Genomic DNA, 24,568 nt, shown 5'->3' with positions numbered 1-24,568 from the left:
CACGTCTCCCAGCATCACGCAGCAGAGGCGATTTCCCCCCCCCAACGCTTCACCCCACCTTCACGGGCACGCTTCGTACCGGCGAGGCCCCCGGTGCCGCACGCACCGCGACGCCGTCCCGGCACCCCCCGGCCCCCTCAAGCAGCCGTCGGCGAGCGGGCGGGGGCCCGGCACAATGGACATCTGTGCCACGGTGGCATTTTGCTAATGCCGCTTCGGAAAAGCCCCTGCATCAGCTGACGGGAGCGGGGCGCTGGGCTGCCCGAACGCTTAACGCCGGCTTCGTTAGCTCCATCTGCGTCGGAACTAATTCCCGTCAGCAGGAGCCGGCTCGGTGTGAGCTGCTCGGGCTCTTTTGTGGCAGGAAAGGCAACACTCAGCAGTTTTGCCCAACTGCCGACGGCCTGCCGGCACCCCGAGACAGAATCACACAGAATCCCAGCATGGCAGGGGTTGGCAGGGACCTCTGGGGTCACCCAGCCCAACCCCCTGCCCAAGCAGGGTCACCCACAGCAGGGGGCACAGCACCGTGTCCAGGCGGGGCTGGAATATCTCCAGAGAAGGAGACTCCACAGCCTCCCTGGGCAGCCTGGGCCAGGGCTCCGTCACCCTCAGAGGGAAGAAGTTCTTCCTCGGGTTCAGCTGGAGCTTCCTCTGCTCCAGTTTGTGCCCGTTGCCCCTTGTCCTGTCGCTGGGCACCACTGGAAAGAGTCTGGCCCCTTCCTCCTGACCCCCACCCTGCAGATATTTGTAGGCATTTCTAAGGTCCCCTCTCAGCCTTCTCTTCTCCAGGCTGAACAAGCCCAGCTCCCTCATCCATCCCGCTCTCGGGGACGCCAGGAGCAGGGTCCCTAGGGACACCCAGCGCGGGGTCCCCCAGGACCCCCAGCATCACCCCCCTCCATCCTTCCCCAGCCCCTCTCCGCCTGCTCCTTCCCGCCCCACCCCGGCTAATTGCAAAGCCCTATCTCTCCATCACGCTGTTTATGAGCCCAAGGTCTCGGTGACTTTAATAAAAAGCAAAGCACCCCACCCTGCCAGGCTAAAGCCCCCCCCCCCCCGACGGGAGGGTTTGGCACCTCCTCTGACATCAGCAGCTGATAAGTCGGGCTTATCTCCTCCGAGAGCCCGCGAAGGTCCCTCCGGCGAGATAAGGCCAGCACAGCTGTCGATGGAGGCTTTCGCAGGCGAGGATTTAGATAAAAGAAAATGTGACGAGAGGGTGGGGGGAGGAAAAAAAAAAAAAGGGAACTTTGAAAAGTCTCAGGCTGAACTGGGTCCGGGCAGTGGGGGGCAGGGGCAGCCCCCTCGCTGCCAAGAGCAAGGGCCAAGGTCTCGGTCATCCCCGGGGCTCCGGTGCGACGCGTGCGCATCCTTCCCGGGCGCTATCCGGGCAGCCTGGGGGTGCAGACCCCCAAAAAGCGAGTTTTGGGGGCTGGGAGAGGAAGGGGGGCAGGAGCAGGGGTGCTGCAGAGCCACTGAAGTCACCCCGCCGCATCTCCCCCCGGCTATTCAAAGCCAGGACTGGGTTCGGCACAAGGACAAGAGGTGACCGGGTCACCCCGGCTAGGAGAGGCACCAGAGGCTTCCAACAGCGCCAGACAGACAGACAGACAGCGTGGGAGCAAGGCCAAGGCTGGCAGCGACCCTCCCAAGCCGGCGGCACCGATAAATTAAGCGAAAGCCTTCGCCCGTCCCCGGCGTGCCCAGTAAACCCACCCGCCGCGGTGCTGGGGCTGCCCGCTGCAACTGGGGACACCCCCGTCCCTCCGTGCTGGGATGGAGGAGAGACCCACCGCCCCGCCGCAGACCTGCCACCGTCCCCGGGGACAACCATCGGATGGCTTCCCTCCTGCGAGGAGGAGATGCTGCGGGAGGAAGGCTTCCCCTCCATGCGCAGAGGGTGCCCATCCCATCCCATCCCAACGCATCCCATCCCATCCCAACGCATCCCATCGCATCGCATCCCATCCCAACGCATCCCATCGCATCCCATCCCAACGCATCCCATCCCATCCCAACGCATCCCATCCCATCCCAACGCATCCCATCCCAACGCATCCCATCCCATCCCATCCCAACGCATCCCATCCCATCCCAACGCATCACATCCCATCCCAACCCATCCCGATGCATCCCAATGCATCCCATCCCATCCCATCCCATCCCAACGCATCGCATCGCATCCCATCCCATCCCAACGCATCCCAACGCATCCCAACGCATCCCATCCCATCCCATCCCAACGCATCCCAACGCATCCCATGGATTTTGGCTGGCGCTGCCACCCAGCGCCGCGGGCATCTCCCGTGCCAGCTCGCGCCCGTCTCCCACCCAGCAGCAGATTTACGGTCCCCAGGGCTGAGGCGGCGGAGGGGACGCGGCGCTGGGTCCCGCGACGGGCGAGCACAGGAAAGGTCACCCCGCCGTAAATCACGGGGAGCACCAGATAAAATAAAGCAGAAAGTTTGCCGCGCCGGGGGCTGCAATAAAGCACGGAGCGGTGCCGCCGGCCGCGCCACGACCTTCCCCTCGCCCGGCTGCCGCTCCATCCCGGCCGGCTAATCCGCTCCCCTCCGCCTGCTCCAGCCCCGGGCCTTTCAGGGGGCCCTGTTAATAATTAAATGTTAATCTAAAAAGCAATTTTAGCCGCAGTGCTGCAGATCTGGTTAGAGATTACATTAGCATGTAAGAGTCAAGGGTAATTTTCTCTAACCCCTCTTGTGATCTTTAAAACCCGCGGATCTTAAAGCAACACCAGCTCCTCTGATTAAAATTGGAAGCTGGGGTTTGCGGCGGATAATGATGCTGGAAGTGATTATTTTGCTGCCGGGGCTGGGGGAGCAACCTGCACCGGCTGAGCCGGGGACAGTGCCCGGGGTGAGCCCAGGACCCGGGCGGCACAGAGCAGAGCTGAGGGTCCGACCCCGGCAGCCGGACCCCGCTCAGCTGCGTGCCTGGGGGGGGGGGGGGGTCTCTCACCCCCCAACTCCTCCATCACCCCCCAGCCGGGAGATGGAGCCTGCGGGGAGAGCAGAGGGCACAGACCCCGCCGGGGGGCTGGGACGGGGACGCAGCCCGGCACGGGGGACACAAGCACGTTCCCTCCCGGTCCAAGCAGCCTGAAGGAAGAAATAAAGTATCGGATGTGGCCGTAACGGCGGAATTAAAAACCCCAAGGCGAGTGCTGTTGAGCGTTTGCAGACCTCCTCGCGCGGGGCTCGGGCAGCCTGGTTAAATTTATGTGTCAGCTTGAAGGAGGCCTCTCATCAAACGAGCTATTTTGGGCAGAGATTAAAGATCTATTTTAGCCGCGAGCGGGAACAGCTCTCGAACAGGTTAATAACGATGCTGGAAACCCCAGCGTCTCCAGTGCCCCGGGCCAGGGCAGCATCAGAGGGCCCTCGAGCCAGGAGGGTGGGGGACCCCGGGGTAAGGTCCCCCCGACCCGCTGCCATCCTGCCAGGGAGGGCGAACCCCCCCCCACCTCCCCGTGCCGCCGGGTGAGGAGCGGCCGCGGCGCTGAGCTGGCGTGGGTAATTGGAAGTGGCAGACGCTGGCACGGCGCTGCCGAGAAGGTCACCACGCGGGACCCGGAACGAAACGCCCGGAGCGAGGAGGGGGGAGCAGCCCCGTTGGCAAAGGCCCCGTCCGGGTGCCGTCGGTGGTTTTGGCAGACCCCAAGCCTGGCTGCGCGCACTGGGGTGCTGGCAGGACCAGGGCACGGCGCGCGGGCAGCATCTGCCTACACGTACGGACCCTCCGCGGTTTGGTCCCCCGTGGGCGCGTGCCCGGCAGCGGGGAGCGGGAGGCATGCTGCCCAGGGGGGCCCCTTGCCAGCCCCCCCAAGCGAAACCTCGCTCACTCGACACGGTCACCCTGTGCCTCCACCCTGCGCGTGGACAGGGGAGCGGGGCCGGGGGGACGAGCTGCCCGCCGTCCCCGGCAGCGAGAGCCGGACGCTCGGGACGCTCACGGGCTTTGGGGCCCAGCCCCAGCAGAGACGCAGGGTCAGACCGGCAGAAAAGCCAAGCAGCTCCGGGGAGACCTCGAGAGCAGCAATTAAAACCACCACGGACCCTGATGAGCCCGGAGCCCAGCGTGGGCACCCGCGTCCCCAGCTGAGACCCAACAGACTCAACGCTGCCAAGACCAACGCTCCCGGCACGGCTCCTCCTGCCCCATCCCGGGGCTCGCCTGTCCCCCGTGGTGACCGGGGCCCCACCGTGGTGACCGGGGCCCCACCGCGGTGACCGGGGCCCCACCGTGGTGACCGGGGCCCCACCGTGGTGACCGGGGCCCCACGGTTAGCACGGCCACACCGTGGTGACCGGGCCATCTGGCCGCACCGTGCGCGGCGGCCAGGCGCGCGCCGCTCGGTAATTACAGCCCCGAGCGCCTGAGCTGTGAAAGAATCCGACGAAGGAATCCAGGGTAGATCGCGCTGGTGAAATTACTATAATCAAAGGCTTTCACAAAGGCTTCAAATGCAACCAATTACCCTGAAAGGCGAGGCAAGAAAGAAAACAAATTAATGTGTTTGCACAGAGCCTCTGCGGCAGCGCACGCATCGCCCCGCGCCGCCCGCGACCCCGGCCGGCCACTGCTCCCCGTCCCTGGGTACCCGCTCCCCGTCCCCGCATCCCGCTCCCCGTCCCTGGGTACCCACTCGCCACCCCCAGCTCTGCTCCCCATCTCTGGGTACCCACTCCCCATCCCTGCATCCCGCTCCCCATCCCCGCATCCACCCCCCCATCCCTGGGTCCCCACTTGTCACTCCCAGCACTGCTCCCCATCCCTGCATCCACCTCCCCATCCCTGGGTACCTGCTCCCCATCCCAGGGTACCTACTCGCCACTCCCAGCACTTCTCCCTGTCTCTGGGTACCCGCTCCCCATCTCTGGGTACCCACTCTCCATCCCCAGGTACCCACTCCCCATCCCCGCATCCCGTTCCCCATCCCTGGGTACCCACTCACCACCCCCAGCACAGCTCCCCATCCCTTCATCCAGCTCCCCGTCCCTGGATACCTGCTCCCCATCCCTGCATCCCTCTCCCCATCCCCAGGTACCTACTCGCCACCCCCAGCACTGCTCCCCTTCCCTGCATCCTGCTCCCCATCCATGGGTACCCACTCTCCATGCCCAGGTACCCACTCCGCATCCCCGCATCCCACTCCCCAAGCCCAGGTACCCGCTCCCCCCCCCCAGCACTGCTCCCCATCCCCGGGTACCCGCTCCCCACCCCCAGGACCGCTCCCCATCTCTGGGTACCCACTCCCCATCCCTGCATCCTGCTCCCCATCCCCGGGTACCTGCTCCCCACCCCCAGCTCTGCTCCCCATCCTCAGTACCCGCTCCCCACCCCCAGCACTGCTCCCCATCCCCGGGTACCCACTCCCCATCGCTGCATCCCGCTCCCCATCCCTGGGTACCCGCTCCCCACCCCCAGCACTGCTCCCCATCCCCGGGTACCCACTCCCCATCCCTGCATCCCGCTGCCCATCCCTGGGTACCCGCTCCCCACCCCCAGCTCTGCTCCCCATCCTCAGTACCCACTCCCAGCTCTGCTCCCCATCTCTGGGTACCCACTCCCCATCCATGCATCCTGCTCCCCACCCCCAGCACTGCTCCCCATCCCCGGGTACCCACTCCCCATCCCTGCATCCCGCTCCCCATCCCCGGGTACCCGCCCGCCGCCCCCAGCTCTGCTCCCCATCCCCGGGTATCCGCTCCCCACCCCCAGCTCTGCTCCCCATCCCCGGGTATCTGCTCCCCGCCCCCAGCACTGCTCCCCATCCCCGGGTACCCACTCCCCATCCCTGCATCCCGCTCCCCATCCCCGGGTACCCGCTCCCCGCCCCCAGCTCTGCTCCCCATCCTCTGTACCCGCTCCCCACCCCCAGCTCTGCTCCCCATCCCCGGGTACCCACTCCCCATCCCTGCATCCCGCTCCCCATCCCTGGGTACCCGCTCCCCACCCCCAGCTCTGCTCCCCATCCCCGCCTCGGCCGGCCCCGTCGCCGCGGGCCCCGCTCGCCTCGGGGTGCAGCTGCACACAAAGGGGCTCTGTGCCCGTCCCTCGCCCCGCTGCCCCTCGCCCCGCTGCCCCGCCGGCAGACAAAAGCCCGGCCTGTGCCGGCGGCCAGGCAGGGCGCAGGCTCGGGGGCTTGCCAGGGTGGCCTGGGGAAACCTCCCTGCCCCCTCCCGTGGGTCCCCGGGCGAGGGGTCCTCGAAGGCGCCCACTGAGCGCAGCAGACGGGGAAGCCACCACCGCGGGGCCACCCCTGGGCCCCCACCCCGCCAGCCAGGGGAAAAGAGGAGGGGGGAAAAAAAAAATCAACTTCTTCCTTTTAATATTTAACAAGAGTCCATCACCCTAAGTCTATTTTGTAACACAAAGCTCTGGAGATTTAAACCCTTCTCACCCGGCGAGATGGAAATGAATGGTGCTCTTTAACGAGCTGGTTCAGCAGAAAAGATAGATTCCCAAGATTACTGTAGGAATTCTTATAATTGATGTGTACTTTTGTAACGAGGATTATCCCACCATCCGGTCAAGTCATTCCAGCTCTCCCCCCGCTTCTCCCGAGCCGGCCCTGCTTTCGGGGCTCCCTGGGGGAGAGGGACCACGTCCCCGCGGGGAGAAAGCAACACAGAGCCGGGGCGGGGGGGGAGAAAAAGGCAAAGAAAAATGAAACCGGCTGTTCTCATTTCACCACAGATAACGAACGCAGCCGCCGAATGGGAAAATCAGGCGTCTCTCAAGATTTATACATTTTTTTTTTTACAAAGCCCTACTTTCCCCGCACCGATCCGAGGCCGAATGAGCTGCTGGACGCGGAGTAATTAAAAAGAACGGGGGAACAAACCCCGTGCCTGGGGAAGGACGCGGAGTTTCCCTCCGATGTTTATGGCAGTCGTGTGAAAACGCAGAAGCCGGCGTGGCGAGAGCCGACAGCCGCGCCGGAGCTGGCTGCCTCCCCCGGCTGATTGGCATTAATTGCGCGCGTTTGCACAGCAGAACGGCGAGGCTGACATCAGCTGCAAGCCAACACCGCTGTCTAACAGTCTGAATGATTACGACGGGCGCTGCTGATCGCGCCGGGGCGTTCGTAGTCCGGAGAGCGGCTCTGCGGCTTCTCCCCGTGCTCGGTGCGGATGGGAGCTCGGCTGTCCCCGTGGTGATAGGGGAGATGGTCCTCAGGGTGGGCTGGGGGTGCCATGGGGTGGACTCGGGGGGTCCCATGCGGCCACAGCCCCCCCCCAGGTAGGGACAATGCCCACCAGCTCTCTGCCAAGGGGATGGGAAGAGGGGGGACGACAGCAGCCCCCTGCCCCATCCCCCAGCTCTGCCCCCGAGGGGGACACACACAGTAAGAGGGAGAATGTCCCCCTCCCTGAGACCCCTCCAGGGCAGGGGTGTCCCCACGGATGCCCCACGCTGGCCGTGCCCCCCTGCTCCCACAGGCACCCCAAACGCAGCCGGGACCCCACAGCCACGTCCTCACCGGGTGCCAGCGGAGGGGCTGGGGACAGTGACGCTGCCCCAAGGAGCAAAACCCCCCCCAGAAACATCCGAGCCCGCTGTTAAAGGCTGCTTAACGAAACCTGAGTTTTCCAGACTTTTTACAAGGCCGGTTATCCGGATGTCCTCGAGTTTCTTCGCCGCGCGGAGGCTTGCGGGAGGGTGGGTGGCTGCGGGGACCGGCACGGGACGCTCTGACGGCGGGAGAGCCGCAGCCAGACACACACGCAAGCCCCCCGCAGCCCCCACCCACCCAGGTCGACAGAGGAGGGAAGAAAAAAAAAAAAAAAACAAATCGATGGGCATCGACCCGCAGCACCAAGCGGAACGCGGCGCGGGCAGGCAGCTGGCACCCGACCGGTGCTGCGCGGGGACGCGGCTCGGGGCGCAGCCGGGACCCTCCGTGCCGGTCCACGTGCCGTGAGCCCTGGCAGCAGCACATGGGACCCGTCCACGGCGCGTGGGTGGCCCTCGCCTGTGTCCTTGCCGGGACACGGCCGGCATCCCCCCGGGACGGACGGACAGACAGCCTCAGCCCAGCTCCAGGCTGTTTCAGCATTTATTTTTTAATTTCCCATCCGTGTTGGCCAAGGTATCGCTCAGCTTTGGGCTTTCTGAGCCCACTAATAATTGTTCGCAGACGAAAAGAAATCAAGATTCGGTCCCTCCTCTCCCCCCTTCCCTTCCCGCCCCCAAAAAGTCCGTAAAGAAGAGCTATAAAAATGGCTCGTTATCTCACTTAGCGAGGCTCAGACTGTATGTTATTGCTAATTGGGTATAACATCCTTGTCTTGTTCTGCTCTCTGAAGCTAAATCAAGAAAGCACCACTGCTGCGAACTAATTATATCTCCGGACTGCAGACTCCAGCTTGTCTTCCCCTTTATTGAGTTAAAAAATGGTCACTAACCTTAATCTCTCATCTCCCCGAGCATTAGGGCTGCCGAGAAGCCACCGCTTCCACCCGCGCCCCAGTCAGTGCCGAGAGCGAGGGAGCGCGTGGCCTGGCTGCTCCGGACACGACCCGGTGTGTGAGCCCGGAGGTGCCCACCGCTGCCGCACCCCGAGACCACCGCCGACGCCGCTCGGGCCCCCCACCACCCACTCTTTGCCACGCGCGGCTCGGAGGCTCCGGGGACCGGGCGCCGCTGCTTTTCCACCTCTCCTCCTCAGAGGGAAGTTTAAAATTCTTTCGTTATGATTTTTTGAAGTCCGAAGGCGGCGGGGCGGCACTCCCACGGCCCAAGCTCGGCGGGTGCGAGCACCCGGGCTGCGCGCAGGCGAAGCGAGGGGCGCGGGTGCTGCTCCAGTTCACCGCTGCCAGCTCCCAGTCTCCACCCCGGACGGTCCCATGGACACCAGCGCTCACCGGCGGGTCCCACCACCCAGCAGGGACAACGCAGCCCCCCGCCACAGGCACCCACAGCCGACACGCTCCGGTTACCGGAGCAGCACGGCTGTACGCCGCGGTACCGCTGCCACGGGACGGACCCCAGCAGCACCGGCTCACGGCGAGAAGAGAGAGGACGAGCGGCCCCGAAGGGCACCGTGACGAGCGGCACGGCTTCGGCAGGAGGGCTGGACTAGATGACCCACAGAGGTCCCTTCCAGCCCCGAACGTTCTGTGATTCTGTGATCACCGCCACGCGGGGCGGCCCCATCCCTCCCTGTCCCGGTGCCTCGCTCGGCACCGGCCGCGCAGGGCGAGGATCCGGAGCGGAAACACAAGGCTGCGGGTCAGACACCGAAGGGCGAAGCCACCGAGCCCCCCGCCCGCGGGCAGCCGCGCAGACGGCGCCGCTTTCCAGAGGGAAAGCCAAGCTCCGGCTCTCCCCACGAGCCGAGAGCATCCCTTAAAAAATTGATGCTTCCCTGACTATTAATTAACCTGAACCACTTAAAACCACCTTCGATTTGTCAGGTTTAACTGCCAGCTCTTCTCGGTAAATCAAGCGTCGCGTGCGGAGGGCGGCCGCACGCGCGAGGTGACGGCGGCGATGGGAGCGGGCAGTGAGCGGGGCACCTTGCCCCGCGCTCGCCGCCCCGACCCCGAGAGCACCCGCGACGCCGTTCGTACCCCGCAATTCGCCAGGACGCGATGGGGGACGCGACGGGGGACGCGACGGGAGACGCGACGGGCAGGGGGGCTGCGGAGCACCCCGCAGCGTTCCCGTCCCCCCCCCGGCACCCTCACCACGCAGCCAAAGCTGAATTCGCAAGCAGCACCGAGTGTTTATCCCCGCCAGCGAAGCCTCCCCGCGGCAGGGAATTAAGGTTTTACGGGCGACGCTAAGCCAGCCCTCGCCCCAGCCGGGAGCGCGGCGGAGGTCACCTACAAGATGGTGATGGCCTTGGGGAGCCCCCGGACCCCGGGATGTGCCTGCCCTTGCCGGGGCGAGGAGGGGGCTGCGCACCCCGCTCCCACATGGGGGGACGGGGAGAGGGCTGGGAGCCCCGTCCCCCCACCGGTACCCCACCGAAAGCCCCCTCCTCGCCCAGGGCCGGCTCCCCACCCCGGGCTGTCCCCCGGCCCCCGCACGCCTCGCCGTTTTGGGTGGAAACGCTGATGTATTCGCTCTTTAGCGAAAGGAGTCCCAGGGGCTATAAAAAATTCCCAGCAGGCTCCCGTCAGTCTCAGGTCATTAACTTCGCTTTCCTTGGGAGTTTGTTTACCGTCGGCCATAAATAGCGGCGCCCGTGCCGGGACGGGGTGGGATGGGACGGGGTGCCCGCGCAGGAGGGTGCAGCACCCCAGGGTGCAGGTGCCGGTGCTTGGCCCCCGCCGTACTGACTGTTCCCGGGTCCTGTGCTTCCCACCGGCCCAGTCGGCACGGCACTGCTCGCGCTGCCGTGTGCCGCGAAACCCCCTCAGCCCTGCAAACCGATGCGGTCACCTTGCGCATGGCCGGAGCGAGCGCTTGGGGTTCAGCTGTGGTCTTTCCCAGAGGAGGAGGAGGAGGAAGGCAGCTGGCCCTCGTTGCCCTGGCACCTGCCCTGCACCCTCACCCAGCCCAGCACCCAGCCCTGGTGCCCACAGTGGCCACCAAGCTCATGTCGGGGCCTCTGTGGGGTCGAGATGCCCCGGTCCATCCAGCCCTGGTGCCCACGGTGCTTGCGTTGGGGCCTCTGCGGGGTCGAGACGCCCCCGGTCCACCCAGCCCAGCACCCAGCCCTGGTGCCCACAGTGGCCACCAAGCTCATGTCGGGGCCTCTGCGGGGTCGAGACGCCCCGGTCCACCCAGCCCTGGTGCCCACGGTGCCCACCACGCTCGCACCAGGGCCTCTGTGGGGTCGAGATGCCCCAGTCCATCCAGCCCTGGTGCCCACGATGCTTGCGTTGGGGCCTCTGCGGGGTCGAGACGCCCCGGTCCACCCAGCCCAGCACCCAGCCCTTGTGCCCATGGTGGCCACCAAGCTCATGTCAGGGCCTCTGCGGGGTTGAGAAGCCCCGGTACACCCAGCCCTGGTGCCCACCACGCTCGCGCCAGGGCCTCTGCGGGGTCAAGACGCCCCGGTCCATCCAGCCCTGGTGCCCACGGTGCTTGCGTCTGGGCCTCTGCGGGGTCGAGATGCCCCGGTCCCGGCACACGAAGCCACGGGAGGGGCCCCGACACCCCTCATCTCACCACCACCTCCACCCCAGACCCCTGGCCACCCCGAAGGCGCCGCGACGGTGGGCAGCAGGAAAGCCGAGCGCGTCACCAGCACCGCGCTCCCTCCGAGGGGGACCCTCTGCACCCGAGCACAGGCGGGACGGTCTCAGAGCACCCACATCCCACTGCCCACCCAAAGCACACCCACACCCAACACCAGCAGCACACCGGGGTGTGCCGCCCGGCCGGGGGGACCGCAGGTGACCGGGAGCTTTATTCGCCCAGTGCCAGCTTTAGAAGCGGACACGGCGGCTCGGCCACAGCCGGGCGAACCCGCGAGCTGCCGCTGCGCTCGGACACGGGGCATCACCCGGGAACCGCGGCACGGCTCAGCTGGGCACTGGTGAAACCTTCACGGAGGGAAGAGCTGGGTGCTCTCTGCATGGGGGGGACAAGTGGGGAGCCGCGACGCCGGGGCTCGTCCCCACCAGCACAGCAGCTCCGCGCTGGCACCGCTGCCCGGTGTCGCGGACCCCCTCGTCCCGGGGCCGTGGGTGGACGCGGCGGCGGGCGGCGCAGCTCTCGTGCGGTTTCAGGGGATGGTATGGCAGGGGCCGGGGTCCGGCAGCACCCCAGGCTGGGCGAAGAGATTTTTGAACCCCAAACCGGGGCGCGGCCACCAGTCCCCGGGAGAGCAGGGGCTCGCCAAAAAATCACGGCCTGGTCGCTCGCCAAAAAATCACAGCCTGGTCGCTCGCCGTCCCCGCTCCGCGCCCGGGGAAATATCTGGATTTTCAGCCAGGCACCGGCCGGAATCAGAGCAGCACGAAGAGCCCCCGCTTCCCATGCGAAATTAAAAACACCCATTAGGCAGATTTCAAAAGATGTCAGTGGGCTTATAATTACAGGCGACATCCTCCCGAGATAAAAGCGATTACCGGGGATGCGAATCACTTAGCAACCGGCGGCTGCCCCCGGCGCGCCCGGCGCTGACCGAGCCGTCCATTTGCGCCTCGTCCCTTTTCTTCCCCGCACCCAGCAAATACAAACAGAGATAAAGGCAGCCACAATAGCTCTTGACACGCAAATAGGTTCACATAATAAAGCCGGCTTGAGCCCGGCTCGCTCGAGGGAGAAAAGCAATTCTCAGGCAGGCAGGAGGTAATAAACCGGGGCTTTTGTGTCCCGCATCCTCAGCCCCGCGCCGGCTCTGCCGCAGCAGCCGCTCGGCACCGCGCCCCGGCCCCGCTCCCCAGCTCGGCCCCGCGCCCCGGCCCCGCTCGGCCCCGGCGCGGGGGGAAAGAAGAAACCGCGGATTTATTTCGGATTTTTTAATTTTTGCGAGGCGGGTGCCCGCTGCGGAGGGACCTGCGGCGGGGGAGCGCGGGGGTCCGGGCGGCTGCAGCCCCCCGGCCCACCCCGGGGAGGGGGGGGGGGGTGTCACCTCTCATGGACCCCCCCCCCCCCCCCCCCCCCCCCAGCATCGGGCACCACCGGCAAAGGACCTCATCCTGCCGGGAAAGGACCCCCCCCCCTCCCGCTCTGTCCGCAAAGGGAGGACCGAGCCCACCGCCCCAGGACCCCCACAGCGGGAGGGGTGTGGGGGGGTCACCTCTCACGGACCCCCACCCCCCCCCAGCATCGGGCACCACCGGCAAAGGACCTCATCCTGCCGGGAAAGGACCACCCTCCCCCCCCAGCTCTGTCCGCAAAGGGAGGACTGAGCCCACCGCCCCGGGACCCCGGGGACCCCCACAGCGGGAGGGGTGCGGGGGGGGGGGCTCCCAGCGAATATTTACGGGACCGCAGCTCCCCGCGGGTTTTCCCCACGCAGCAAAGCCGCCTCCGCCGCTAATCCCGCAAGGCCGGGGGGCCCGGGAGACCCCCCCGGCCCCGGAGCACGGCAGCAGCAATTCGATAGCGGGGAGCTTTCCGCGGCATCCAATTAACACAAAACCCCGCACCGAGGGGGGGTTCCCCGCGTTCCGGGCTCGGGTAAGACACATAACCGAGGAGGGGGGGGGCTTAAGAACCGCCAGCAGCCAGCCCACCCCCCACCTCCGCGGGCTGCTCCGCTCCAGCCCGGGGATGAACACCCGCACCGAGAGCCGGCCTCGCCGGTACCGACCCCCGCAGCCGGGAAAACGAGCCGGGCTCCCGCACCTGGGGGGCTGCCCCCCGCCCCGGCTCTAGAGCCAAGGTCAGGGGAAGGCGAGAGCTCCCTTCGCCGCGGCCCCCCAATCCCCCTCCTCAAAGTTTTAAGGGTCCTTAATGAGAAAAAGTCCCCGTCCCCCCCCCCCGCGACGTGGGATCCCACCGAGCGCGGGGGCTTTGCGGGTCGCGGCGCAGACGTGCGTGATGCCCCCCCCCCAGGGAGCAGCAACACCCCCCCCGCGGGGACACGGGGGGGTGGGGGGGTCCAAAACTGCCGAATCCCACCGAATGGTCCCCGGGAAGGCGCGGGACACCCCTGAAGGGGAGGGGGGGGGGTCCCCCGCGGCCCCCCCACGAAAAGCCCACCCGGGGGAGCCGCCCGCAGCCTCCCTCGCAACAGGATGCACACACAGATAATATACATATTTATATATATAATATTAAAAAATAAAACTCCGACGACATCCGCGCCCCGACAGCCGCCGCCGCCGAGCAAATTCACCCCCGGGGGGGGGGGGAACACCGAGCTCGGCTGTAAAACTTCGCCGCTGCCCCCCCTCGGAGACCGACCCGGGGGGGACATGGCGGGGGGGGGATGCCGGCGCCGAGCCGCCCCCGAGACCGCTCCGTTTCCCCCGGGCTCCCCGGGACCGCGACGCCCCGGCAGTGCGGGCGATGCGGCGGGGATGCGGCGGGGCTCGGTGCGGGAGCCGGGGCTCGCCCCCCCACCCCCCCGAGACGGGGTCTGCACCCGAACGTCGCCGGGCGGGTCCCGCTGCCCCGCTCCCCCCCTTTGTGGCCGGTGCCCAGCCCAGTGCCGGGTCCTTGCGGGGCCGGGCGCTCCCTCGCCGCCTCCCTTCCCCGGGAGGGGGGGGGGGGGGGGCAAAAAAAAAACCCCAAACCCCTTTTTTTAGGGTTTTTTGGGGTTTGTTTTCCAGGAAAGGCGGCAGCGCACGGAGGGCTCCCGCCGGACGCGTCCCGGCTTTCCTCGTGGAGGCACCCGCGGGTGTTTTATTCCCACTCCACGACCCCCAAAAAAGCCATTAAAAAATGATAAAAATACAGGGAGGCGAAATAATAATGATGATAATAATAATAATAATAATAATAATAATAATAATAATAATAAGTTGTTCCCGTTCGGCGCCGGTAGAGTCGGTCTCCGGGGCTCCGCCGGGCCCCGCGCTGCGGCCGAGCCGCCTCTCGACGCGCCCCGAAACCGGAGCCCCCCCCCCCCCGCGCCAATACCCCCCCCCGCCCCGGTCCCGTTCCGCCCCCCCCGCCCCGGTCCCCCCGTTACCGTCAGAGCTGGATCCGGGCCGGCTCCGGCCGCTGCGGTGCGGGGCTCGCCGGGCCGCCACCCCCCCCCCACCCCGGGCCGCGCGGTAGCGGCGGCGGCGGCGGGGGGGGAAAAATATCCGACCGGAAAATTGATTTAAAAAAATTTAAAAAATTAAAAAAAAAATTTAAAAATTGAAAAAATAAAAAATTATTAGCAATTTTTTTTTTTTCAGGATCAAACCAGCCCGGCGCTGCGGGGCTCCGGCGGCGCGGGGGCTCCCGGGGGCATCCCGACCCCCCCCCCACCCCCCGCCGCGGGTCCTGCGGGTCCTTTGTGCGGCGGCGGCGGGCGGGGCCCGGTGGCGGCGGCGGCGCGCGCTGCCTCGCTCTCGCTCTCCCTCCCGCCCGGTGCGCGGCGGCGGCGACACTGAGCGCCCCGCGCGGGGCCCGCCGGCCGCACGCGGCCCGGCCCCGCCCCCCCCGCCCTCGTTGCCAAGGGGACGCCGCCGCGCGTCCTGCGGGGAGGGGCGGGGCCTCGCCCGGAGCCCGCCCCCCTTCCGCGGGAAAATTCGAAGCGGGAGGGCGAGGCGGGACTGCGCTTCCCGGCGTGCCCCGCGCGCCGCCGCCGCGCCACCGCCCCCCGCTCGGCGCCGCGGGGCATGATGGGAGTTGTAGTCCAAGCCGTGTTCCCCGGGCGGGCTGGGCCCGGGGCCCGGGGGTGGGTCCTGGGGGGGGGCCCGGCTGCGGCCCCCCCGGGGTGCTGCGGCAAGGAGCGGCCGGAGCCACGGCCGGGGTTGAGCGGCGGACAGCCAGCGCCGTGCCGGGAGCTGGCGAGCTGGCATCGATGGCTGCAGCCCCCGTGTAGCAAGCGTTGCCATCACCCCCATCACCTCCAGTCCTGGGGTCCTCCATTCCCACCCCCGAACCCAACATACTCCTGCCGCGGGCACTGCGAGCCTCCGCGGTTGGAGAGGACTTCGCGAGGCAGGCCGTTCACTCTGGCCCATAATGATGTCAAAGGGTCCGATGCACGTGCTCCTTCTTGCTGCCCAGCACCCCAACGCAGCCCAACGTGTGCCCCCGGGGCTCGCCGCCTTCCCACCTCCCTCCCCCCTGGCCCCTGCCTTGCAGTGCTGGGCTTCGAGGAGTTTTGGGGCGGTTTGGCTTCTTCTCGGGGTCTTTCCGGCGTCTCCACCCGGGGTAGTGCTTTGTGCGTCCTCTGCGGCTTATTTGTCCGCTCTCCGTGTCGCAACACAGGCCCGCGATAAGAGCAAACCCACTACGGATTCGTGAACAGCGCTTAGATTTTTCAAAGATAATTTAATCAGGGCTATTAGGAAGTCAGGAAGAAAGATGGCTTTTTGTTTGGCCCGAAAAAAAAAAAGAAGGAGCCCTCGTCCTTCTCAGAAAACGCTTCAGCCGCCTGAAGTCGCTCCCGGGGAGCTGAAAGGGGGACGGCGTTTCTGGCCGGAGCAGAGGGAGCTTCAAACGGGGGGTGCTCTGCGAAGTGCGACCGGCTCCGCTTCCACGTCCAGCGGGACTCACGAAGCGGGAGCGGGCAGCCCTCGCCGCTGGAGGAGAGAGATTTTTAAAAGTCCTTCTGCTTTGGCAGAAGCAAATAACGCGGCGGCCGGCTGCGGGGTGGTGGCGGGGACGTCCTTCCCCTGCGGCACCCGGAGCCCACCCGCAGCTTTCCGGCCCGGCCGCTCGCCCGCAGGCGGGATCGGACCCCCTGCTCTTTGAGCCAACGATGTTCCTTTAATTTAATATCATTATTTTTGCCCGGCGCTGGCAATCCGGAGCGCTGAGCGTTTTCATCCCTCATCCTGACAAACGCGCGCTGTAATTCTTTGACCAAAATGTCAGTCTGCTCCGGAAACGGCCGGCCCTCGGAAGGAGAAAGATTTCCAGGGGATTAAAACTGGGCCATTACTCTGCGCTTTAAATACACTCAAGCCTCCGAAAGCCGTATCTGCTTTGGTTCCTTTTGTAGGGAAAGTTATTGACTTATCAAGGTTAAAATACATTCAGTGTGGCCCAATAAAAGAGGGATATCGCCGCATTCGCGCTGTCATTTGCGGGTCCGTTTTCATGGCAACAGGGCTCTTTTCTGCACATTAAACGGTTCAGTTGTGCAAAGTTCAGACATTACATAAACAGAGAGGTAACAACGACAGAAAGAAAAAAAAAAAAAATCAATGAGCTCACAGGCATGGCGAAAGGAGATAGCATTGATCGGGGCCGGCGTCGATATTTGGGATCGCAGCCCTCCCGTGTCGGCAGCGGGGACACAAAGCGATGCTGAAGGACGCGGCGGGGGGACGGCGCCTTCCCCCCTCCCCGCCAGCTCCTGCCCGTCACTAATATCAGCCCGGCACAGCCCGGCTCAGCGAGGGGTGGAGGGGATGCCCGCCCGCCTGGCTGAGGGTTTCTTGGCGCTGATGAAGGTGCGGGCGCTTCCCATCGCCGGTTTTTGGCCAACGACCCCAGTCCCCCGCTCCACGGCAAAATCCCGGGAGGTTTCCCCCAGCTCCCAGCCGTCTCCAAATGCGGCCCCCCAAGGGGCACTGCCGGGACGGGGTGGGGGGGGTCTGGAGAGGTGGGTCCCCGTGGGCAGGGACGGGTGCGGGGCAGCTGTGGGGGATGCGGACACGGTGGGCAGCGGGCGTCGAGCCCCTTGGCCGCGCTCCCGGAGCGGTGCTGGGTGGGTGGTGGGGTGCGGGGTGCCTGGGCGAGCGACTTTGATGCTGACGGGAGACGTCAAGCTTTTTGCTTCTCAGTCAAGGGGCTGAGAGAGATTCCGGCGTTCAAGCGCTCGTTAGAGGAGAGACACCAACATCTGTCGGGAAAGCAAATGGAGAGCGGGAGCGAGACGGCCACGGGCAGCCAGGCGTGAAGCCAGAGGAGGAGGAGGAGGAGGGAGGAAGGCAGGAGTGGGGGTCTCTCCCCCCTCCATGCTGCTGCTGTCATGGATCCGCTTGCCCCAGCGCACAGGCTCGCTCCCGGATCCCAAATCTCACCGGTGGGAGAAGAGAGCTTGCCCACTGGGATGCCCGAGGTCAGAAACTGGTCCCATACGGGTCCCCGGGGCCAGAAGCACCCCAAGCACCAGGGCCAGCCCAGAAGACCCAGAGCCAGGGGGCACGGAGGGCAGGCGGCTGATCCGGGCACGGAAAGCTCCAGTTTTGGGCAAGGAGCTGCGTCCGAGGAGCGTCCTCCTCACTGTCCCTGCGGGTGACGCTGCCGTGGCCGGGGGCTGGGCAGTGCTGGGGGGCAGCGGCTGTGGGTGCTGCGCGAGGAAGGGGTGTCCTGGGCAGGGTGACGGCTCGCAGGGCGAAGGCGGTGACACGAGGGCCACCTGAAGAGCGAGCCGGGACCGACCGTCCGTGATGGGGGGATAACGGTGTGGGGCTTGGGGTGGGCTGGCTGGGGCGTGAGGACCCGGGGTCCTGTCCCCCCAACACAGCCCCCAGCCCCCTTGACAGTGACGCCGGGAACGAGAGCTTGCTGTCAGCCGGAGTCTATTTTTATTCCCTGCTTAAAAATATCCCAGTCCAGGTCACTGGCACATGATGGATCATCACTCCTGCGACTTCCCCCAGGGTCTTCTCAGCTCCGAGACGAGAAGCAGAGTCAGGCTTCCTGCGAGAGCCCGCCGCAACCTTCCCACCCCAGAAAAGCACCAAGGGGACATGGCTGCACCCACGCCGTGGGGGTGCAAGAAGCATCCGCGTGCTCCCGGGGCCGGGGCACGACAGCAGCAGCCCCGAGCGTGCCCTGGCCTGGCCCCTCGCCAGCTCAGCATCCCAGCAGCGGCCGGGGAGCATCCCTGGGTCACTGCCCCCTCGCTCTCTGCCGTCCCCACGCTCGGTCCCCTGCCAGCGGCGGAGCAGATCCCGCGCCTTTCTCTTTCCCCCTCATTTGTGTTTTGTGAAAAATCCAACCTTGCTGTGAAGCTTGGGCGAAAGCCCTGGTGCGCGGTGACGGGAGCGCAGGGAAGGGCAGACTCCAGCCTGCGGTGCGTTTCCTGGCCCTGTTAGTCACGAGCCTCGGATGCCACCAGAGATACGGGGCTGAGTGACAGGTGATTTGGTTTTATCTCACCTGGGGATGTTTCATATCCGGCACGGGGCCGTCTCGCAGCCTCTTTGTGCGGGAGCGCTCAGCAGCATCGCTGGGAGGAGGCGCAGCCTGGGGGGGTCCAGGGGGTCCCCACGCCTCCAGCTGCGGAGGGGACCCGCGGCGGGCTGCACCCCGGCCATGGCAGAGCGGTGAAAACGCCGCTCCCAGAGAGGGGCTGGTGGTCACGGCCACCCGCAGCCGGGTGCTGTCCCCCCTCCCGTGGGCATCACCTCCATCCCGGTGGTCCCAGGGCACCTCTCAGCCCGCAGAGACCCACGGGGACGGGCGTGCCTCCTCCTCGGGCAGGGGGTCCGAGCTCGATCACTGGGGGTTCCCCGCCTCCTTGGCCAAAACCGTTCAGCTTCTCGAGCGCCCGGTCCCCGGGAACGGGAGAGGATCAGGGCCAGGCGTGAGGCTGCGTCGGGGTTTGCCCCGTCCCCGTCCCTGGCGCGCGGCGTTGCGTACCTCCCGCCTGCGCCGATGGATTTCCTCTCCTTTGCTCTGCAGCTACTTTCCTTCTCCCCCAAACGACTCGATGACGACGCTTAATTGCGTTTATGGAGCGTGTGCCGTCAGCCGGGATTACGGGGTGGTCTCTGTCGAGGGGGCAGCCCGGGGGAAGCGCACACCTGCGGGCAGCTGGGCTGGAAGCCGGGCTCCGGGAGGGCAATCGGAGCGAGCTGGAGATTCCCGGGAGATCTTCACCTTTAACTTCCTCGCTTCTTTCCCCTCCAAATCTGCTGACATTTGGAAAAGGGGAATCATCGCAATTTGCTCGTTTCAGCAAGTTCCCCCGCTCCCCTGTGCCGCTCCCGGCTCGGCACGGCTCTGCCAGCGGCCCCAGCATGGCAGAGGGCACCGGCGCGAGGAAGAGGAAGGCGAGCGAACCCCAAGCCCACCGGGACGGGATGGCCCCGTGGCACCGAGCGATGCCCGCCGGCCCCGAGCGATGCCACGCGGTGGGACCCGAGCCCCCCTGCACCCCATCAGAGCCGGCACAGCCGGGGAAGCACCTGACTCAATCCTCCTGACAGCCGAGAATTTAAAATGATCCATTAAAAATGTATAAAGCCGGGTTGTCGGTGTCGCTGCTCTGAGCAGAGCGTCGTCTCCCGCGCCGCTCCCGCAGCGGGCACGCTCAGCTCACGCTTGTGCTCCCCTCACTCAAACGGCTCAGGCGTGGGGGGAAGGATCCCCCCCCACTTTGCATATTAATTTTCGGGAGACCGCCGCAGGCAAACACCCAGCCCTCGGGAGGGATCGCAGCTGAGCCGCGACCTCCGCGAAGGCAGCGTCGCGCCGCGGACGCGTGAGCACCGCGCTGGCAAAGCGATGGGCAGGACCCCCCTGCCCACAGCCCTGCCCGGACCCCCGGTCCAGCCCGGCCGTGGGACCGCAGCCGCCGCACCGGGCTCTGCTCCTCCAGCCCCACCAGCCCCCCGGCAGCTACACGGCCCCATTTCCCCCAGGAGCTGGGGGGTCCCTTCCCAAGGAGCGGGCCCCCTGCCCCGCAGCGCGCGGGGAAGCTGAATGGATCCATACGCAGCGCCGAGGCGGCTCCGTCCCCGCGTGAGCTGTTCCAGCCGTAAATCCGGTTACGGCACCGAGCCGAGGACAGAGCGTGGTGGAGGAGCAGGCATGGCAGGGGTCAGCGGGGACAGGCGTGGGAGCAGCGCCGGGCTGGGATTCATCCGCGTCCCCGCCAGCTCCCTGGATTTTCCCGGTGATGCTTGTCAGGGGTCTCCATCTCCCGGGGGGGATTTGTGAGGGTGACGTTGGAAACGAAGTGAAAGGAGAAGGAAACCTCCTGCATGGGCTGGGAGCCCTTAGGGGAGGGGTGGGGGGGGCTGTGGCCGCGCTGGGGGGTGTCCCCAGCCCCCTGCCCCCCGCACGCAGACGCTTGCTCGCCCAAAGATGCTCCAGTTTGGACCGTCGGTGTTCTGTCCCCCTTGGCCGCTGGCGTGCTGGGTGCCAGGGACAGCGCGAGACGGAAGCCGAGGGCACCGTGCCGCTGGCCCCATCGCTGCGGGACGCCCTGGCCCCACGGCCCCGCGCGGGGTCTCGGCGGGAGGAGCCAGGCACGAGGCCACGAGAGCCCCGGGGAGGCACGGCGGTGACGACTGAAATATCGATATTTTTGCAGGAGAGAGATAAAAATCCTCATCATGGCCACTGGCTGGAACATTGCAGGGCCAAACTGGTAAAAATGGCAAACTGGTAACAACGGAGAAGGAGAAGGCTGAGGAACTCAACAGCTTTTTGGCCTCGGTCTTCACTGGCGACCTCTCTCCCCACCGGGAGCCGGTGCCAGGCGCTGGGGTGCGGGGATGGCACTGGGGGCACGCGGGGACGGCCGGGATGGGGCGCGGGATGGCTCAGCTCCCGTTGTGTCCCCACGGTAGCGGGAACGGGGACGCTGGTCGGTGCTGGGAGCTGGGGGGCTGGGGGCCACACGGCGTTGGGCATCGCTGAGCTTTCCAGTGGGGTCTTCCCCGCCGCCGGGCTTTGATCCGCAGCGCCGGGAGGCTTTGAAGTTGCCCAGAGCAGAGCGGGGGGCACAGGGGGGGGCGGCTGGCCCTTCCCTGCCGGCCAGCCCCCTCCAGCCCAGCTTTCCCTCCCGTTTTATTTCCTTGTTCCCAATTAGGAGCCACCTCCGGTTCCTGCAATAAAAGCTGCAAATCTTCCCGGGGAGCCCCAGTTGGGGTGCGGGGGGCTGTGCCGGGGCTGTGCTGCGCAGGACCCCCCCGGGGGTCCCAGCACGCTCCCTCCCACCCTCCACGGCCACACTGACCCACTCCCCCCACGCAGAACCCCCACTTTGGGGTCGGTGCCTCCCCCTGGGAGCTGGCAACCGCGCCGGGACAGCGGGCAGGTCCCTGCCCAGGCGGGTGACAGCAATCAGCTCTGTCCCCAACACCCAGCCCGACTTATCTTTTCCCTTCCAAAGGCAGGAGAAAAGAGAAGCTCTTTTCCACCCTCCCCCCGCCAGCCCTCCCCTCTTTGGCGGCCTGGCTCAGCCCTGGGAGGGTGAGCAGAGCCCAGTGGGTGCGCGTGAGCCCGTGTTTTTGTGAGAAAAATGGGCATTGATCATTTCTGGGAATCAGGCTGTGTTTTTTTACTCTGAAGCATCCATTATACACAGCTGCTTAATTGACGAGCGCTGCCTAGCCACCTCGGACGCCGGAGTGAAACAGCCTAAAAGCTCCAGCGCAGAGGAAGTCCGTGTTTTATAAATTGATTCAGTGGGGGAGAGAGGGAGCGAGCGAAAAAAAAAAAGCATTAATTACAGATGCTTCTGTGGGCACTGTTTTATGGCAGCGAGACCAGGATGTGGGCAATTCTCCTAAATGTGCTGATTAGACAGCACTTCATGTCTCGGAGCACGTTAAATGGGCTCTGTAAAGCTATTAAAGATGCAGCACCATAAAGAATTGACAAGAGCGAGCGGCAGCGGCGCAGCCCCGGGCTCCTGCCCAGCTCCTGCCTGCCCAGCTCGGCAGCAACAAGTCACCGGCGAGGCCGGCTGAGCCGTGCGGGTGCCAGAGCTGGGGTGAGCCGGGGTGCTGGGGACTGACCCTCCCTCCTGGGTCTCCATCCCTGCTGACCCCACCTGAGCCCCCTGCCTGGACTCTGCCGGGGTCAGGGGGCTGACTGTGCCCCTCATGCGGTCCCCCAGCTCCCGTTGGGCCCCATCCCCACTCTGACCCCCCGGTTTCCCACAGTCCCTCTCCCCCAAAAACCACCTGGGGCCAGGCTGGTCCCCATCCTGGCAACGGGGACCCCAGCCCTGTGCTGGTGGGGCTCAGGCAGAGCCAGTGCTGCTCCACCATCGCCTGGGCCCTGGGGAGACGGGACCGTTTCTTCTGCCGCCCGCGGAGCCGGGAGGGCAAGCGCTGCCCTGGGGAGGTTTGCTGCCAGCCCAGGGGATGTCACCCAGGGGACAGGAGAGCTGCGGGGACAGCGTGCTGGATCCCAGCCACCACCTCTCCCAACGCCCTCCCTGACTGTCCCCATCCCCGCAGGGACGAGCCCCACTCATCCTGCTCTCGGGCGCTGAGGTGGAGCCTGGCTGCACTGTCCCGGCTCCCTCCGGGTCCCTCCAGGTGCGAGCCAGTGCTGGGGGAGCATCATGGTGGTGCTGGCTACTGGCAGCCCTTGGAGAAACCCTGGAGCATCCTTGGAGCATCTCTGGAGCATCCCTGGAGCATCCCTTGGACCATCCCTGGAGGATCCCTTGGACTATGCCTGGAGGATCCCTTAGAACATCCCTTGGAGCATTCCTGGAGCATCTCTGGAGCATCCCTGGAGGATCCCTGGAGGATCCCTTGGACCATGCCTGGAGGATCCCTTAGAACATCCCTTGGAGCATTCCTGGAGCATCCCTTAGAACATTCCTGGAGCATCCCTTGGACCATCCCTGGAGGATCCCTTAGAACATCCCTCGGACCATCCCTGGAGCATCCCTTGGAGCATTCCTGGAGCATCTCTGGAGCATCCCTTAGAACATCCCTGGAGGATCCCTTAGAACATCCCTTAGAACATCCCTTGGAGCATCTCTGAAGCCAGGCTCCTTCCCCCGCTGCCTGGCGCTCCCGTGGATGGATATCCATGCTCTCCGGAGGATGGCAGCCCTTGAGCCCAAGCAGGGTGAAGTCACAGGGCTTTGGGTGTCACTCCAGCTTCATCCCCACTCTCTGGCCACCCCAAGCAAGAAGCCCTCCGACCCCGTGGCTCTGGGGTCCGTGCCCAGCAGGCCAGCGTGACCCCCCTCCCGGCGCAGCGGGCGCGGGGCCGGCCGGGCGTGCGATGTTAACACAGCCCCGCCACGCAAAACCAATTTGTCAGGACGCAGCTCGCCAATTAGCGTTTGCTGGGATTATCGCTCATTTGCACGCTGCGGGTTTCGGGGAATTAATCCGGAGCTCGCCGGGACGGCCAGGGCGGGAAGGGCAGCGCCGGCACCCAGCGCAGCCTGGCATTGCTGATGGTGCCCGGAGCCGTGCTGGAGCCGCCCGCTGCTCTCCCTGCACCCGGGGGGAATTTGGCCCATCAGAGGGACCCTCAGAGAACACCCCGATGTGGCAACAATCCTGTCCCCTGGAGCCACGCATCCCACCCGCGCCGGGTCCTTGAGGTGCTGGGAGAGCGGTGGGAAGAGGTGAGCTTAGGGCAAGGTGACACGCGGTGTGTCATCCCGGGGAGGTGACACCTTCTTCAGCCTGGAGAAGAGAAGGCTGAGAGGGGACCTTAGAAATCTGCAGGGTGGGGGTCAGGAGGACGGGGCCAGACTCTTTCCAGTGGTGCCCAGCGACAGGACAAGGGGCAATGGGCACAAACTGGAGCAGAGGAAGCTCCAGCTGAACCCGAGGAAGAACTTCTTCCCTCTGAGGGTGACGGAGCCCTGGCCCAGGCTGCCCAGGGAGGTTGTGGAGTCTCCTTCTCTGGAGATATTCAAGACCCGCCTGGACAAGGTCCTGTGCAGCCTGCTGTAGGTGACCCTGCTTCAGCAGGGGGTTGGACTGGGTGACCCACAGAGGTCCCTTCCAACCCCTACCATGCTGTGATTCTGTGAATGGCACCCAGTCCAGGCAGTGAGCGTGGCCCTGGCCCCGGCACGCAGCCGGCAGTGCCGAGGGAGGCGGGTGCCGTGCCGGTGCCGGGGGCTTTCGGCAGCAGATGGACTCTCCCGGGTGGGAGTGTGAGCCGAGCCACACACGTGTGAGCAAACAGGACGGGAATTCACAATCAGGGCCAGTAAATAAAAAAGCGCCGAGCCGTGCGGTGTGCGGGGTGCGCGCGGTGTGCGCAGTACGCGCAGTGTGCGCAGTACGCGCGGTGTGCGCAGTACGCGCGGTGTGCGCAGTACGCGCGGTGTGCGCAGCACGCGCGGTGC

General features: G+C 65.9%; 1 protein-coding gene across 1 annotated transcript in view; it reads right to left on the bottom strand.

Moving 5' to 3' along the window:
* Positions 1 to 14,958, bottom strand: part of FAM222A (family with sequence similarity 222 member A) — a 36,955-nt gene extending 21,997 nt beyond the window's left edge. The window contains exon 1 of the mRNA XM_075435032.1: positions 14,573 to 14,958. The gene's annotated coding sequence lies outside the window, so the exon portion shown is untranslated. The remainder of the gene's footprint in view (positions 1 to 14,572) is intronic.
* Positions 14,959 to 24,568: the final 9,610 nt, after the last annotated feature.

Source organism: Opisthocomus hoazin, chromosome 13 (assembly GCF_030867145.1).
Source record: "Opisthocomus hoazin isolate bOpiHoa1 chromosome 13, bOpiHoa1.hap1, whole genome shotgun sequence".
In the NCBI taxonomy this organism is placed as follows: domain Eukaryota; kingdom Metazoa; phylum Chordata; class Aves; order Opisthocomiformes; family Opisthocomidae; genus Opisthocomus; species Opisthocomus hoazin.
Note: the sequence above shows the minus strand (reverse complement) of the source record. Positions and strands in the feature narration are given on the sequence as shown.